The sequence below is a fragment of the Paralichthys olivaceus genome, chromosome 13 (assembly GCF_024713975.1).
Source record: "Paralichthys olivaceus isolate ysfri-2021 chromosome 13, ASM2471397v2, whole genome shotgun sequence".
Lineage (NCBI taxonomy): Eukaryota > Metazoa > Chordata > Actinopteri > Pleuronectiformes > Paralichthyidae > Paralichthys > Paralichthys olivaceus.
Window position 1 is genome coordinate 15,692,181 of NC_091105.1, and position 18,764 is coordinate 15,710,944.

Genomic DNA, 18,764 nt, shown 5'->3' on the forward strand with positions numbered 1-18,764 from the left:
GGAGTGAGCATTAGGCCCCCCTGTGGGGCTGCCCTTGTCTTGCCTGATCTAATGTGTTGAAAAGTGATGGCAGCTCTCTGGCAGGATGTCTCTCTGTTTGTTTCAGCATGTTGCTGTGCTTTCTTATTTCCTCCATCTGCTCCGTGTCTCCAACTCAAACTTCCTGCAATATTATCAAACGAATGTGGCCATGGATTTTTTCCTGGGTCATTTGATTTTGCCATATGATGGATCACAAATGACCTCCTGTGTAATTGGTCTAATTGGTGGTAAATGTCTAAAACTAAAACTGAATCACCTAGGTCATGAATAGTGGTGCAGCATCATTCAGTCTTCTGCAGTAAAGCAAAGGCCATAATCCAGATGAAGTGAGGTTGAAATGCTCCTTCATGGTGTAATATCTGTGACTTTTATTTCAAACTGTAATATTATTAGTTATTGTGTGCATATCTACAAATATAACATAGATGGCACATATTTCTTTGGTTTTGACACTAAATAATGTTTTGTTTGTATGTCTGGTCCCTTCAGATTTTGTCTTTTGCTTCTTCCACTTTGCCATCATTTCAAAACTGTACTGCTTCACCCATAAATGTACTGGCTTCCATGGACACTGTGCGTATTGTACTGCATGTTTCTCTGGTCACCAACAAACAGGATCCATCACACAATAATACCCATGCAAGTAATTGCCTTTCTTCAGGCTATGAGGCCCTGAGGTCCTCTTGTTCAACTGAAAGCTTTGCTCATAAACTCCTGAGTCTAAAATTGGATATTGCGCAGGCCTCGCTATTGTTGCTCGCACCAAAGCCGGGCCGACACTGCGTTAGAGCCGGGACTAAATCTCATGTTCTTCACATTGTGTCCTGTAACTCGGTTAGCTTTTCAAAAACACAAGATGTTTTCAGAACGCTTGGAGGGAAATGACTCATTTATCAGTTTTGACAAGGGAAACAATTATGGTATGAACAACTTTTGAATACTTCTTTTACAAATACACAATAATATTTTCATACTCCAGTATTTCCACCTCTATAGACTCCACATCCAGTAACATTTCATTCATCTGCCTCAACGTATCAAGAAAAACTAAGATGCTTTGGGCCATCAACAGCCACTTTGCTGCCTCCACTTATCCCTGTTGCAAAAAAAAAAAATGTCCCAACCACAAAGAAAGAACTCCAACAAACAATAAAGACAATTTAACAGTAATGTTCAGTGTAATTTTTAGAATCAGACAGTGTGGTTTGTCATTTCTTATTTGATTGAGTCTCAGAAAACAACATTACGACCTCTGCTTATGTTGCTTCGTTGCCTTTGGCTATCTGCCAAATGCGGCCAACAAATCAGGGCTTATTTCATAAATGCATTTACCCGGCCTATTGCATCGGACAGTAGAAGATCAGATTTATTCAGGTTGTTCATGTGTACCACTCACCCACTACACACAGTCACACAATATCACTTATGTTATCGCAAATATACGCGACTAGTCACGGAACATGATTTTGTCCCAGAACTGTTCTTCCTTTCAGTTGGTAGCCATGTTGATACTGATGAAAGTATGTTGACTGAGAATAAGCCAGCTAAAAATTAAACATATTTCCTCTTAATATATATAGTGCAGAATCACCCCATGGGCCTTACACCTAGCAGGGAGCAGCAGAATGTGTTTACATGGCTCATCTTCTTTTGAAAAGGACACATCTTATTAGCGTTTGTTTGTCCCTCTGCCTTGAAAACTCCAGCAAATGACAAGGGAGTTCATTCTCCAACATCTTTTGAGTTGAACATGAAAGAACCTTCTGGTAATTAGTATATAGAGATTAATGATTGTCAGCATCATAGCTTCTTCTGCTTTAATCAAATAAACATACACACACACAAATACATATCCTGTGCACATCCAGAGTGCTGTTCTCACTTTAGTAGATCCCGAAATGTGTGTGTGGACTGAATCTTAAAGCACAGCGAGGTTTTGCTAAATTAATGAGTACATGGTGCATATTTAGCCTTTATCTGAAGCAGACATGTGTAACAGCAAAGCCAGGCGCTCACTTCACAGCCACATGTAAGTGGAAATGAAACGATAAAAAGAAAATGTATCAATAAAAATAACAATAACAAAATAATTCTGACTTTCACTGTTGTGATTCAGTGATATTTGTAATATTTTTCCGCACAAATTAGAATGATCATTAATAATGCTTTCTGCCGGCTGCTTGAGTAGTTTCACCGATTTTCAATCAAACACCACAAGGTAAATAAAAGTAATCAGATCCATGCTAAGTTGAATAGAGTGGCACCAACACACTCGCAACACACAAACACACACACACACACACACACACACAATGCATGAGTGCAAAAAAAAAAAAATCATTGCTAATTATTTCAAGCAACACACTGATCAATCCTTCATAACATAACATCATTCCCCGTGTAGGTTCTCGAATACAATCTGATTCTGGTAATGTTTTTAAGGCGCTCATGCCTTTAGCTTCTCTATCAGCTTTATAGATTTTACCGCAGTGAAACAGAAGCGGGGAGCAGTTCTGTTGTGAAGGAGTTTATCATAGCCCATCTGATTAGATTGACAAAATATTCAATAAAATGCTTGTTAAAAGTAATCTAATAAGAAGCCGTGCAATGTTACCCAAGGATCCAAATCAGGCTTATTGTTGAGTCTGCACACTGTGTATCAACCGTCGTCGGACTTAATTTTATTTGAATCAGACATCAGTTTTAAATTCTGAAAAGGAAACCGAATCCGTTCCTTCCTTTACATTTTCATGAGATTTTCGAGACAAGAGCAGCCAGGGGTATTAGCACCTCCTGAAAATGTGCACCTCTGCACATTTATGAACCGCCAAGCTTCTCCCAGCCTGGATTTCTCCAAGGTGAAAGGTTCCAAATCCCTCTTTAGATGGGTTGATCTTCTCAGGCCCATTATGCCCCTTCACTGTGACAGACTGGAAGCTGAGAGGCAGTCCGGGGCAGAGCACAAGATAAAGGAGGAATTAAAGAGGGAAACCAAACTCAACTTCAGCATTTGTATAACTTACCCTATCTTACACCTGAGCATTAGGACAATTCATTTTGCATTCCCGCCTTAATGCCTTGTTTCCCATCGCCCTTCAAACTACTGGGATAAAGCCCTTCACGAAGATATCAGCAAATCTTTCTGGGAATGTAGTCAAAAGTTTTTGTACAACTGGAGAACTGGGCAATTCTTCATTGGCATAATCCCTCTACAGGCTGATTCAGATACCTTCTTTCCCGATTAAATAAATGACAAATGTAAGCATTTTAGAATGAATTTTGACAAGATGTGGTAATGGATGTATGCAAAATGTATAAAGAAATAAAACTATAGAACCCTGCACTGTTGAAAGTAAAATTGCAATCCCCTTTTTCTGCAAGGGCTAGTGGTATTGTTTTCATGGTCTAAATCCACTAAATCATATGATATTAGCAAAATAATCTTTCACTTCTCTCTGAATTATGGAAACACTGCCCAGTTCACTTTCTCGTAGAACAAAGAGTGTATCTCATGAAAGTAACCTGACTGAGCTGAGGGCATCAACTAAGTAACCAAAAAAAAAAGGTTGAGATTGACTGTTGGGAAAACCTCTGGGACACAACTCATCCCCTGAAGCAGCTGATCACAACACAAATGACAAATAATTGACCGGATGATGGATGATGGGATTAGATTTATGGGTTTAAACAAGGTCAAACATCTCACTTCCACCTGATAAACCATAACGCGGCTCCGAACGGTGGAATCAGAATTATGGTTATGTGCATGATAATTCTCCTATCACGGCCTTGGGAAGGTTGTTAAGGACTTGTGGGATATGCAGTAGGTGTTGGGTTTAACGGCTGAGCCAACTGGGTCAAAACGCAAGGTCACAGGAACAAGGAGACGGATCTGTTTACTGCTACTGGGCTTGGCACAAAGGAAGTGGTTAGATTTTGGTCAATTTCACGGAGGTGTCCAAAAGTAAGATGAGGCCGAACCACTGGAAATAACTATAAACTGACACATTCTGATACTTTGACAATCTCCACATTAAACTACAGATAATACTCCCAACATTACATATAAAATCTAAACGGGAAGTTGTAATTTTTCGCTTCATAAAAAAAGAAACTTGAGGGTGTAAATTACGACTTCCGAACACACTCTTTACAGTTTCACTCTCCATTCTTCTGCCGTGTTGCAGTTAATGAACTAGAAAATACAGTTTTTACTATGAAACGCTAACTTTTGAAGCCTAAATCCTTTAATGGCACATAATATTGTAGACATATGACCTCATGTACAGTTCCGATTACACACTGAGTAATTTATGATTACAAGCATGGAGTCTTCTCCTGGCTTCTCCATGATTTTGCATTTCTAAAAATGTGAAGGGATATCTCCATTTCATTTATTTATAAAGGCAATTTCCACCGCTGATATAGAACCTTCACTTTAAATGTGCAGTGTTTACCATAAATCTTCTTTCTCTGATTAGATCAATCATTTGGTCATGAACTCTACACTTGAGTCACATAATGAAGGCCAGCCTCTCTTTATTTTATTTTTTTCATGACAAACTGGAGCTCGCAATACTGTTTACTTTGCCGTTAACTCATGAGGAATAAATTACCCACTTTAGAGGTTTCCAAGTTCACTACCGGTGTGAAAACAGCTGCAGAAGTTTACTATTTATAGAAGCTAAGTGGTTAACTTTTATATGCACTTTGGTAGTTTTTGCACAGTTCGTCTCCTTCATCCTCCACGGCTCGAGGACAAAGGAGCTGTTAACTGTTGAGAGCCATAAAAGTGTTATTGCTGCCATCTTTAACATGCTGCGAATGAGGCAAGCCTTAAACAAACTACAGTCTGCGGCGGAAGAATGATTAACTCTTGTATTTATAATGTTCACTGTGTAAGGCAGCCAACCATATTTTTCCAAATGGTTGAATTTTATTTATAAAGACATAAATTTCACTGAATCCTTGCCAATATATCCACTGTCAGCCACAGGATGAGATATATAAATATGCTCTTTTTCTCTTTCCTGAGCAACTGATTTCACATGAGATATTACTTTCTTACATCACGTAGAATGAAACAATGAATCATTTTGTTAATTATGTTTATTAAAGTAAAGAAAAGGCTTGAAGCCACACTAAAGAACACCAGATTTTCAGTTTAATGGACACATTTGGGTACTGTTTTTAGTTGCATTCACTTGCAGGATTAAAAAAGTCCTTGATTTATTGGCTCGAATGTGAAAGAGCAGAGTTTTTGATCCTAACGTATGTGGCACCACTTGAGCCCAAACTCCAAACAGTTATAGTACATAAAGTAAATATATCCACACTGCTTTTTTGTTCAATTGCCCTAATTGTATCCACGCTAATTTTATATCTCAAGTGATAAATGTGTTTTAGCTGATATTCTACATTTCCACAAAATATGATGTTAAATACAATTTCTGTATTACTGGAACAAGTCAAAATAAAAATCCAATTCATCTGAGCAATCTGTCCATATGGTTGCCTATATGTTATGTTTATGAGTAGCCAGTGAGTGAATACTTCGCTGTAGACAGGTCATTACTTAAGTAGTCAATGTGCACACTTTCCTTTTTGAAAATAATTTATCTAAGACCAAAATAAATCAATGCATATTTAGAGAACATATGTTACTAGATTTGGACAAGCTGCAAAAGCCCAGCTCCATTAATAAATTGGGAACGTGAGGATTCATTACTGTATGGATTCTGAGCGCATATCCATGCAAATGACAAAGAAATGCAAATGCACAGGCATCATCAAGCAGAGTGCTCGAAATAGATTGCCACAAGGTATGATCTCAGGGCCTGCAACAAACATTTCCACTGGACCAGGCGGGTCTATCAATTCAAAAATCATAATGTCCAGTGTCTTAATCGCAGGCATACATTATGTCACGGGATATCTGTTCGATTTTGTTGTTGATCTACAACAGTAGGAGGTAAGGAGTACTCGCTTTCTCTGACAAATGGCATTTTAACCTCTGAGTGAAGATCTGAAATTGCACTACTTAATTGCCCTTTAAGACTGCAGCACCAATTATTAATCAATGGGTGTCAAGGGAGCCAGGCCCTCTCTGTATTTAAAGCAATAAATTGCTGAATTATATTCATATTTATTCTAAGTAGGTCTTCATTGTAATTGGCATGTTATTAGGCTGAGGGCTTTTAGTCTGTATCAAAGTAATTCAATTAAAAAAAGTGAAATATAGATCTGTCTGGGATAAACAAACAAGCCGGCTGTAATATGACAGAAATGCGGTGAACAGTCTGGTTAAGTAGCTCATTATTTTTGCCCTTCCTTGAGGAAAATAGCTGCTTCAGGAGTATAGGGCCCGTTTGCATTGTAGCAGCCGAGGACTATGGAAGCACCTCATCAATCCACTTATCCCTGTTCCGTTGGTTGGATAATCTGAGTGTTTGACACTAATGGTGAGGTTGCCTCACGACTGAGAAAATATACAGAGGAGCCAGCTGAACCCCCTCCTCAGTCGTCTTCCTCTCTCGTCTTTGGACACACTCCTTCTCTCCCAGTGAAACACACGTCCAGACAAACACATAGTGCATTTTCTCCATCTCTCTCCCTCTCTCTCTCTTCCAATGTTCAGTCAAGAGGGTAATCCTAAGCTCCTTTACTTATCTAAGGGAGGAATTTCCAGCATTAGTCATGATAAGACACAGGTCCTCACTGATAAAGCAAAGGAAAAGCTCTCCAAAGCTAACTAAGGAGGAGATACTCATGGAATGCAGTTTCTGCAGGGAACCTGCTGGGTTTAGACCAATGTCTTTATTGCTTTAAATGATGCAGAAAAGTAATTGTTAGCTATGTTTTCACTCAAGAGAATAATCAATGTGTTGGTACAGTGGTCTATCAGATCATAAAAACACAATTAATGTACTTTTTAAAATCCTAGTATTTGAAAAAAATATGTGCAAGTTCTATGTAGTACATCATGTAGCATAAACTAAAACATCATCAGGGATCTTTCGCTAGGATAATATTAAATAACAATAGAATATCTGGCTCACTTTCCAAACCTGATATGTATGTACAATCTCGCACATCATTCAAACTTATTATGCACAGATGAGCCCCCTGGAAAAGCATAAGCATTTAGCTGTGGTAAGAAACTGCAGTATGTTATATTTTGCGATGTATTGTTTGAGCACTTTGCAGGTCAAAGTGATTTAAACCTTTGGAGAGAGTTTGGCTCATGTGAGGATGGAGCAGCAGCTACAGGAGGAGGGGTTAGAAATGATTTATCATTTCTATGAACTTTTTTTTCTCCAAGCGTCATGCCTTATCCAGAAACAACAACACAGGTATTTAACCTGTTCCTTGTCAAGCCCTGCCTGGAAAACCTCCCTTCTTATTCATCAGCACAGTTGGTGGACATTTGTTTATTTTCAACTTTGGCTAATTGACCAAACTATCTTTACGATTTTCCAGTTGCAGGACTTTGAGAATACGTGATGAAAATGAACATTCTACCCCGCACAAACAGCATCTGACGGATGGCGGTGGGTTCAAATGAAGGTTAGGGCCTGTACGAGCGTGGAGAAACTAAAACAGTGGGCCTACAAAGCCCCCGCCTTCCCCTTCCCTCTACACCCTGAATCCTGTGTTAAAGAAAGCAGCTCTGTCACATTAATCTTGGAAGCAAACTTGCAAAGCAATTTGTTGAAGGTCAGCAGAATATGTGATAAAAGTGTAGTCTTGTTAAGCATCCATCATGGCCTGATTCGGATTTTGAGCAAAGATGTAGTGACAAAAATACACAATGGGTTCAGGGTAATGGGTTTAGGCAGGGATATTGGTTTGGGTAATACAGTTAATAGGTCCTTGGATCTGGGGGCTCTTTTAGGCAGATATGAGAAGCATCACCGGCTGTCATATTCTCCGATGAGAGTATGCATTAGAGCAAACTCTATTTAGTAAAAGACAATTCAATTAGGGACTATTCAGAGACCCCAGATTATTTCCCTACGGGCACTGGCTCGGTCGAGGCAATATTCAGATTTCATTGTGTTTTCAAAGTGGAGAAATGTCAGCGGCTGGCTCCTGCAGTGGTCGGGGGGCCTGTATGGACATTTATATTTCAACGGTCAAACAAATGAAGACAGAATTTCCTCAATACAACTCTAATGTACAGTAGCAATATTTTACGGATTGAGTGGCTGCATTCATCTTATGACACAGGCTTTATGGCTTGGTTTTGTTTATCTATAAGATAGCGGCTCCTCCATTTTAATACATTCTCCTTTGTGAAAAAAAGCATAAAACACAATGGCAGCCAACAATGAAGTGTGGGTTAAATATGTACGTTCCATGTATTGAATCAAATTTAATTAAATCAATGTTGATAAATATTTGTTTAAGATATTGTGCTGTAAAATTTAGCTAAATACTACACTTCACCACCTGAGACGTCAATCTCATATCTTACGAAGAAAAGAACTGAACATTCAACAACCGTATTCCCATGTATACAATTTACATTCTAAAAATTTACCGCACATGACATCTATGGAGTTTCTATACATCAAACACATATGTTGCACATATCATGTGTGACCAGTAAGTTATGTATCCTCCATCACGGAGCATGAAAGTATATTTCTATGTCACACACACACATGTTGTGCATATCGTGTATGTCAGTGCATGGGACATATACTTGAACATTCTACTATGTCAGTACATTAAGGCAGATGTCTACACGGTATACACATATGTTACACATATCATCGGACGTCAAGACTACACCTGTCTCTACATGAAACCGGAGACCTGCGTCTGCATCCAGGGGCCGTGCAGCACAGTGACAATGCAACTGGGTCACAGATAGTCATAAATCCAACCTCCTAAGGATATTACACAAGAAACTGAGATGCCAGCAAATCAATTCGCCGTTTGGTAACGGGCTCGTAAAGCGTCTTTACTGGCTCATCTAAATCCAATCAGCATGACACCTATGTAAACAAAGACGTACAGTATTTCATGTAAAGGGACATCCTGGGGATGACACAACAACAGGCAATTGTTTAACTTTAAAATGTTAACATGCTTCTTTAATTGTGTTCTATGACCTTGGTTTGCGAGTGTGCTGTTTTGACAGTTGCTAACTTTATTTTGACCCAACACTGACAGATCTGGGGGGCGAGCTGCAGTGGAAAACCGGCAACTTCTTGGAAAACATAAAACTTCAGTGTCGGCGCAATTAATGACGCGCTTGAAGAGTTCTTCCTTGAGCTAGGAAAGGGCAGACAATTTTACCAGTGGAAAGAAAGCAAGAGGGATGTCTCAGTAGATTAATTCATCCTAGTCGCAATGTTGTTATTACCGGGAACAGCTCCAGGATTTCTATTTCACCGTGAGACTGCGTTGATAAAGTGCTCAGAGCTCGGGACATGAATCTCACCATGCAACACAAGTTAGGCAGATTTTAACTGTGTACATTAGATATCTCCTCTGCGGACATATTGAATGACGAATGACATGACATGATAGTGGCAGGCTACTAAGATTTATTCTGAAATCCAACCATATCACATAACTGCTTTGAGAACAGTAAACTTAGTCCCTGACTCCAACTGACATTCGCTTTTAATCCAACACTGAATCATGTCCTTCCTGCAGCTCTGTCTCATAGACATGACAAAAATGCAATGAATGTATTTTGACACCAGGTCATATAACATTTAATATTTTCTGTCTTTCTTTTTTTTTTTTTTAAATCTTCATTACTATACGCATGCAAGCTTAATCATTATCAGCACACTGGTGACCTGCCCGTCTGTGAGGTGTGTGATGTTAAAAATATGCTGGCACTTCTATTCTTCAAATCTCAATGACAGAAGGGACCTTGGTAACGAAGAGCAAATGTCCGTATTCGCCTGTCGAACAAAGGAGCTTGATATCAGCACAATGCTTAGGCCAGTGTTTCCACCGCCGCTCGTCTCAGCGGGGTTAGCATTCTGCCTCCGACTGTGAGGCTGGTCACTGCCCTTCTCACAGGCTGTGTGGACATTAACTTGTCAGAAGAAAGAGAGGACAACTTTGACAATGTCCTTTCTTTTCCCCGCTTGCGCCACACAGATCTTTGGTTGGCTCCGGCAAAGTTTGAGTGAATCTTTTGTCTGGGGGAGGTGGGGAGGGAGAGAGAGAGAAGGAGAGAAGAAGGGGGGAAAGGGGACACAACAGCGACCATATGTTCAATGTGACCCTCATTATTCTCAATTAGGGCAGCCATCCATGGAATGGTCTTGCTGATAACAGCCCATAACACCTTCAGAGGAACGGAGCACAATCTTCCAGTGACACGATGGACGAGCAGGGTGGCGAGCGGGTGCGTGCATGTCTACATAAGTGTGCACAAAGTCTAAGTGTGCACAAACACCACCTGCAAAATTGGAAGTCTCAGCATGCATGCATTCACTCGTCGTTGAATTTTAATATGTGCAAGAAATACTTACACAGGAGATTTACATGAGATTTTGCATGTGCTTTTGGATTTGTGTGTGTGCATGTGCTTGTGTGCTTGGGGGACCTGTGGCGATGTGGGGCAGCCGGGCAAGCTGACAGGCTCTGCCAGCTTCTGGAAGGCTTACAGGGGGTGTGCAGGGCCACAGCCCAGGTCCCCAGGACGTCTGGATGGATGAGTTGATGGAGAGTAATGGGGTCACATTGAGCATATGATGTAAAGGCTAACCCTATCCCTAACCGTTAATGACATTATGATTCTGGCAGTGCAATTCCTCTTTCCCACTTAACGTATAACAAGAACAATATTTTTCCTGGGTGCGGGTGGAGGTGGTGGGGGGGAGATACGCATACTTGTCTAATCTCTTTGTTCCACATCCCTAACACGCTGTCGTTCTCTATCCTCATTATTAGTGCAATGCTGTGCTGAAGGTGACCCACACAAGAAGCAAGTCAGTTAGGTCAATATGAAGTTATTGAGTTTTTTATGACTCATCTCATTTCAGTTTTTAAATCAAAAATAATTGATGAATTTGTCAAAGTGCATTACTTACATATTTATTCATAACCAGAAGTGAATGTATTTGCAATAACTCCTCGTAAAACTGTACCTTGTAAATAATATGAATGCCCCTTTTTTGTTTACACTCAAAGTAAATGAACATTCTTGCTCAAGTAAATGAATGAGGCTCATGCTGGTCATTTGTGACTATTCCCCCCCTGGCCTGGTTCCCAAGCTCTTACTGTAACCCAAGGAAGCAGTGACATCACCCCCATTCCTTCTTGCACTGAATTTAAAATGGCCCAGGTGATTAAGTTCCCTATAAAGAGATGGGAGTCAGTGCAAGGCCGCGGCATTGAGCAGGCTCATTGATTAAAACTAAACGAGAGCCCTCAGCACACTGCAGTGGCGGCAGCGCTGTACTCACAGTAACTGGTACACATCATCCGTTTTTGATATCGTCCTCCTTTGACTATTGTCTCCGTCAGCCCCTTCTTAAAGGCAGCTGGTGCCATAACCCAGAATTTCTCAGCAACAATGACCAAAAAAAAATCTGAAGTATCACGACTCCTCAGCGTGAATCCGGTAATCTCATATGAAAGAACCCCAGGCTTGTGTCAAATCTCTAAAGCCATGCTTCAACTTCAGGTCATGATACAATACATGAAGGTTATCAACAGAGATATTCTTATGTTATTGGAATATTCAAGCTACACACGTCTACTATTCAAAAACATCTTCATGAGGAGATGATGATAAAGGTGGTCCAGAACATTGAAATTGTTTCTGTGTCAATTACTTCTATAGTTCCAGGGAAGTCAAGACCAAAAATTAAAAGCTGTTCCATCGTGTATTCCTCCACCAAGGCCCAATATTCCCATTGGGATGAAACAAGCCTTACGGGTAAGGTCACTGTACATTTCTCAGCTACATATTGGTGGTCATTCCAGGCTTCTAGCCCCATTTGTTACAATACAGTTGGCTGAAAGAAGCCAACAATAGAATTTTAATCTAATAGATCCTGATTTTTATTTCAATCCTCACAATACTACAATAAAATAACTATCTGAGAAATAGACAAAGATGGTGAAAAACATCCTATTTCGCAATGTTAAAGAAATTAGGGGAAAAAAATCCTGGTTCGGCCCCTTGATCCGGAGCTGCACCAAAATGTAATGGGTTCTTTGCTGATTAATACTGCAACCTTCAACTAAGTTTCGTGGTAATCAAATATTTTTTTACGTTATCCTGCTAACAAACAAGTAGAAGAAAACATATTGTCCTTGGCGGGGGTAATGAGTACCATGACAACCTTCATAGCCATCAAGAAGATGTGGAAGCTTTCTGTAAGATACATATCCCTGGAACTGTTCCACAATGTAATAAAATGATGAGTTGATTATTTGGGTGTGGGAGCTCTGAACCCTATTCTCTTAACCCTCCTACTCTGATGTAATAACTGGTTGCCAGGGTTTTGCCGATTTAACCATAGAATAATTATAAAATGAACCTCAACACATTGTTTGAGTTTAGTTACCAAACCTGAACCAAAGCTGTACATTATCTGACACACAGCTATTACAATAATCAATACTCCAGCCATAGCTGTACAGTTAGTGTTGTTTTACTGTAGTTCACGGAAAATACCTGTTTTAAACCTTGTCAATGCGACAGAGTGCAGAAAAGTAAATTTATTGGTATTGTCACATAATCCAAATCTAAGTGAAGAAACATAATCAGTGCAAGTGCTTGTGTTGATTTCCCAGAATCCGAATTGCTTTGGATTATATATAGGTTTTGCTAAATTAAATAAAACACCACACACACAACCATAATCAAGCCACAGCCCCCTCCTCCTCCTCCTGTGTACACCTAAAACAGAACAAGCCCATACAAGTTTGAAATTGATGAGTGCGCCACTACAAGTTCATGACTTTGACCTCCAGGGTATTTGATCCCTTGACACTGAGTTTATTTTTCTAAAGCTACAGCTTGATATTCCAGCACTTAATTTAAGAGTGCAGTTAAATCACAGAAGCCATAATATGTCAGGCAATCCCACGACTGGAGGTAAAAAGAGAGTGAAAACAGGGAGGGGGAGGGAGGGAAAACAGTAAGTAATGAAAAAGCTATGATTGCTTTTCTGTCCCTCCAAATGACAGTTAGCACCTCAATGACCTGCTCGGGGCAGGGCCATCTAGAAATGACACGCTAAGGCACAACGTCATCTAACAGGGTAGTTACAAAAATCAATACAAAACCCATTTCAAAGATGCTCAGCGAGTGTGTGTGTGTATGAGTGTGTGTGAGTGTGTGTGACAGAGAGCAAGAGAGAAGGACCTGCTGTTATGTTCATTTATTGAGTAGGCCTGAGGGGCAGAAAACAAACTTTTCTGATATACACATTACCTCGCAAGCAAAGGAATTCTGAAGGCTAAGCAATAACTGCATTCCCAGTCTATTACTTAAGTCATGAAGAGCCCCCTCCACAGAATGCGGTCTTTCAGTGCATGTCAAGTACGGCTTAATTCCAAACTCACTGCCCCCCAGCCCTCTTCATTGTCACACATTTAACTAAACTAGGTATTGGCCACTAGAAGAAGAATGGCTCTTTGTCCGCTGGGGAATCGATATGCAGTCTTTCTGACATTCACAGCGAACACATGTAAACCAGCCGGCCCAGCCGTACGACTATCTTGTCTTGTTGGGATCCTGGCAAACATCACCATATATTATCCCCTTTGATTTGTTGTCAATACCCAATCACGGCGAAGAGGTGCAGGTCTAGCGGAGCACAAAGACACTAAGGAGTGTAAAACAGACAAATGGGCAGGAGGGACATCAATCCGAAGGGCACGTCAGCCTGGCCCCTGATGAAATAGGGCGCTGTGTCGACGGCTGAAATTTATAGACAGTAACATGTGAAAGTGCTCACTCCTCACAGCCCGGAGAGAGGTCAATAGCCCGATGCCTCTGTCCAAATGGGGATCTCATTAAGCCAGTTCATTGAAGGAGGGCTTTTTTCTCTCTTTTGCAAAAAAATACAAGGACAACTGACTGTTTGTTGTTTTAACGTAATTACTTTTGTGCTTACAAAAGCTTTTACATCTAATTGAAATGAATGTGGACACCTTGAAAGACTTTATTTCACCCTTGTTTCTGCTTCCAGCTTAATTATGCTGTCTGCACTGTACCATCTGCATTATACCTTACCATATATAATATCTTCATAGGATCATTTCAGATATTATCATTGTGTTTGCAATACACTGTGTGCAAACCAAGCTGAAAAACCATGAGACTCATTTGCTACACTTGAAAGTATCTTGGTTCTGCTCCGTGTTGGACATGCCACTCGTCTAAAAGTTGGAAGAGACACACTACAGCAGGTGATTGAGAGGCAGGATTTTGGGTCAGCAGGGTGCCGGATTCAACAAGGATATTCTTTTGGAAACATAATCAAATAGAGCTTTTACTTTGTGTCAGCTACATTTCCTGTGAGAAGTGTTTCAGCCGCACCGCCAACGCTATATACAGTATTGGGTTCCAGTAAATTACATACAATATGAAAGGGCTTGGCTCCTGCTGATGGACCTCAAACAATCTGAGAAAACACTGGTACATTGTCCAGTCACATACCCACACAGATATGCACGTTGAAAATAAATTTAATGTTGTCACTTCCTTCAAAGCCGTCAACGTCAGGAGGGACCGGTGGCGATTCAAAGTAATCGGAAAGCCAGGTAACAAAAATAAATTTGGGGCTTGACACGCTGTTGGAAAAGAATGGTAATCAGCAAATTTAATGCATTTCTGATGTATATTTAAGGCTCTGACACCAGGCCACAGATGTACATGTGTTGGGTTTCTATTTTGCAAAAGATATGGTTGGTGATAACCTATTATGGGACATCGTCAGCTTCCCCACATGCCTCGGCCTGGGAGAGGAAAAATTCCATCGCTTGCTCTATCCAGGAGATGTAATATCGAAACAAATTATGGCTGGAATTGAAAAGTCACAAGCTTATTCCGTCTTGATCAAACCACTGCCAAGAGGCTAAGTGCAGAAGTGGAGATACCTCTAAAATGCTTTTTATTGTATTATCATCATTGACATCTACGGTACTCCCAGTTCACAGCTTTAGTTGTAGATATATATATATATATTCGAGTTGAAATCCAACACACAGGGACCAACAAAAATGGCAATAACCTTGTAATAAAAGTTCCTATAATTAATTTATCGTGTGCACTTATTATTATTTTGACATTATTGCGACTGATAAAAAGGATTTCAATACTTGTGCAGTGCCCATTCTAAACTTGATTGTAATAATCTGTGCTCTTGGTCTGTGTTAATGCTCAAGAGCTACTTCAGAATTGTTTCTTGTCATTAGTGAGTCCTCCTCTAGCTGTTCTACAATAAACTCTCCCTTTTTTATTGTTTGTGTGCTGGATGTTCAGTGCAGTTTTTTAGTCTAATTAATCCTACCTGGTTTATCTGCAGTGAAGATTTTCAGTCAATGTATTTGATTAAATGAAACTGAATGTGCTCTATTCCTGTTCATGTGTGTTGTTCGAATGATTTACTGAACTGGTGTTATTTTCTCATATTTTACACACACAAGCGACTGCCAAAAAGCACAGATCGCCTACTCATTTTTTATTAATATATTACGTATCTTGTGTCCAAATCGCACAAAACTCTTTCATGGGCCATTTAAAAATGACATGCAAAGTTTCATGCTGTTATAATCAGATGTAACAGAAATGTTGAATTAGAAGTATATTATTTTTACATCTATATCCCATAGAAAAGACAAAGTGGCTAACATTCAAGCCCGAATACAGACAACAATGAGAGATTCAGATCAATGCAACTTAAACTGCCTCTGCTATCAGTCAGCGTTACAGTGTCTGAAGTCAGATCCAACAAGAAAACAAGCCATTTACGTGACCCCCGCCGCTCAGACAAATCTTATTTGGTGAGATGTTGTTTGTAAGATGTAATGATCACATCTAAAAAGTACATAACGTTTGATTGGCTGGCAGGAGTTCTGTTCTGGCAGGATGAGCCATAATGAAAGAAGTCTCATCTTGGTTTTATTGTAGGGAATATTGAACTGTGCGAGCGCCGCCTTGCTCGATGGTGGCCTGGAGGCGCTTTATTCTTCTGAGCGGTGATCAGTCCTGACACACAAGATGTCTGCTGAGACCCAGTTAAAGATTTCTATTATCATATCAAATCACACACCAGTGCTCTCATTATAAATGACACGTCTTGAACAGTGAATAAAGGCTGCTCTACAGAACACATAATTAGAAAGTTTTTTGAAGGTTTTTTTTTTACATATGGAAATGTATTAGAAGAGCTGATGTTGAAGAGAATAGCCTTGGCGGAACATTAAAAGATCTCATAGAAGTTAGAAGATTATGGTCGGGTACAGTGACTTCCTGACCTGGCTGGATCCCTATAGATGGCTGCAGCCGCGGCGAAAGCTGAGGGCCGATGAACGCGGCGGCTGATTCCCCCGTCCTTGCCGAGACCTCGTTAACGACTTAGAAGACCCATCAATATTTAACAACTCTATGATTGAAATTTCAAATTCATCTCCTCAATGGTAAATCACAAAGGAGAGGGGGCGAGAGAAAAGAGAGAGGATGGAGGAGGAGAGGGACTTTTTTTTTTTTTATCAGAGAGCTATTTTAAATAAAGACTGTGATTTAGTGAGGCCACACCAAGTCAATTAGGGGCAGAATATCTGAGCTCTGACTAAGTAGCTACTGAATCACCTTATGGGATCTGCCTGTCTAACAATCACTCCAATATGAAAACATACTATTTCACCGGTGGGGGAACGAAGGAGAGTGCGAGAGATACAAGAGTGATTTCCTTCCTTCGTCTCTCTACAATCCTTGTTCTCATCACTCTCTCCCTCCTTCCCTCACCCCAGCATCCCACCACTCCCCCTTCCTTGATTCCTGCCATCCACTCTTCTTTTATGCATTTCTCAACCCTCGTGCCCTCTCCTGTTCGTTCGACAGACTCGAGTCAGAGAGCAAGAGATATGGCTTTACTATTTTATGAAGGTGGGAGATTTCTTGGAGGTGCCGCAGTTTCCTGTGTCCGACAAAGTCCACTCACTTGCAAGAGGGTGCCATGAGAGTCGAGTCACATGTTGGAAATTGAGCTGACTCCATTAATACAAATCTGCCGACAATTTAAAACCCTTCTATTTTCTATATAGGTAGTGTTTAGAGTAAGTATAGGTTCATCTGCAATGAATATTCACGCACAATAATAATAAAACATCCTCTAGAGCTCTTGAGTGGATACCATCATTTTACACTGAATACAGAGGCACACAATCGAGTGTGTGTCCTTAATTATGTAATTGCTGTCCTCTCCCTTTGTGCGCTTGTGTCATGTGGTTTTTTGCAGTTAAACAGAGCAGCCGTAAAACCAAAAGAAATCACTTCCCGATGCAGCGCAGTCATCTCCCTCTGTGTATCAAAGGCTGGTTTTTGTGGGAGTATGCCCCTGCCTACGCATCCCATCCCTCCCAAGCCATGTGCTGCTGCTTTTGGTTCACTGGAGGTCAGGACGATCATTCACCCCAAGGCCTGAGGGCACCCATATACTCTCCCCTTTATGACCACATAAAGAAAGCCAAGTGCTCAGGCGTGCCTGATTAGCTGCCCTAATATGCTATTTGTGACTAATTTCAGAGGCGCTAAGTCACAGGTGATGGTCTCTGGCTGTAAATCTAACTTGGCCAATCTTTGACAGCGCGTGTTTGTGTGTATTTGTGTGCGTGTGTGTGCGTGCTCTCTCCCCTATGGGATGCACTAGTAGGTCCCATGGTGAATATGCAGAGGCCATTTAGGTGAAAGGCAGGACATAAAAGTAATGGATGGTAGATGAAGCCATCTCAAGCTGACAAGTCGACCTGCATCTATACAGAGAGGAAGTGTGTGTGTGTGTGTGTGTGTGTGTTCATTTGTAAAAAAAATAAAATAAAATACATTGGACTCGAGTAGTTTTTGTTTAAGCACAATCATTACTCTTTGCCTCCAGCCCACATACACTTTTACTGAAATTTGGTGTTACATTTGTACATTTGAAGTGCTGTACTGATTGACTAGTTCACACGATGCAAATCAGAATAAGTAAAAATAGTTAATGAATGTCTTTTGGCTGTATCAGAGTGGAACAAACTGTTTTACACAAAGAACAAGGGATTTTTGACCTTGTCCCGCAATAGTTGTTTGATGTTTTTTTTAAACAAAAAATTATGTGTCAAAGAAATAATGTTTTGATGCTGATGTGTTATCTTTTTTTAATGTAAAATGTTAATGGAATAACTGCATCAGTGTTATTTGTCATTTGTCAGGTATTCCTAGCCACAGTCTTTATTCAGTGACTTGTGATAAAAATGCTTATTCAAAGAAAGCTGTAGTTAACAGACATTAACTCTCTCTGTTCCTTCACCACCTCATTATGTGTCAACAGTTCCCTGTATGAGCTGTTTTGCTATTATCCCCCTGACCGCAGCTTTTCTGACCCCACGGTGGAGTTTTGACAGGATATGGGAGGAGAGTGGAGCAAAGCAATGCTGTTGAATTGCTCACAGTGTGTGTGTCTGTCTGTGAGAGGAAAATATAGAGAGAAGAGACAGATAGACAGTGTGTGTGTTTGTGTATGGAG